Source organism: Etheostoma cragini, chromosome 9 (genome assembly GCF_013103735.1).
Source record: "Etheostoma cragini isolate CJK2018 chromosome 9, CSU_Ecrag_1.0, whole genome shotgun sequence".
NCBI lineage: Eukaryota > Metazoa > Chordata > Actinopteri > Perciformes > Percidae > Etheostoma > Etheostoma cragini.
Genome location: NC_048415.1, coordinates 24,859,503 through 24,860,307, shown reverse-complemented (window position 1 = coordinate 24,860,307; position 805 = coordinate 24,859,503).

Genomic DNA, 805 nt, shown 5'->3' with positions numbered 1-805 from the left:
CCATCTGAAGGTTTCCATCCATATCCATTCAGCTTTAAAGAGATGTACAATGACAGTAGATGCAAAGAACGGCAGTGTGATTTTCATTCCTACTTGTTTAAAAACCAGTATGTTATAAATTAAAAAATGTATCACATGAAAGAATTTCACTCTTGTCTTCAACCCTTGAGTTGTCTTCCCGGAGACTGTGAACTTGTTGTCAAAATTGAACGTTAACGTCATTTTTTTCAATGTTTTTTGATGCTTTTCGAAACATTTTTGTCGCTTTTTAAGACTTTTTTTTTTTTTTGTTAAAAAAAAGAAGAAAGAAATTATGGATTATTTGGACTCGTAGTTAAGATCAGAGGATGTTGAGTGGGTTGCAGTTTATTTCAAATGCTATATAATTGAAAATAAGTTTTTTAACATGGCTTCCATTCCACGTAAATCCACACATTCATGTTATTTTGGGGCAATTTGGTTCAAAGAAACCCATAATTCTAATATAAAAATTGATCAACACAAGGGTTAAAGAAACCATTGAGTAGTGTGAAGTCACTTAAATTGTTCAAACTGTAAAGATAAAAAGTAGTTTCTGTGTTGGTGTTTGATGCTAGTGGTTTTACTCTGTGTGTGTTGTCTCAGTGAGATGTGTTCAATGTGTTTAGCTGCACTGAGACGTGTGTGAAGAGTTGTGTTGCAGACTGTGATTAGAGTGTTGCACATGTGGCTTGAGTTGTGATCACTGTCATTTAGCAACAACAACAAAAAAACTGTCGCCTATGTGTGTTTGTGTGCAAGATTGCAAAAAAGAGACCAAAAAAGC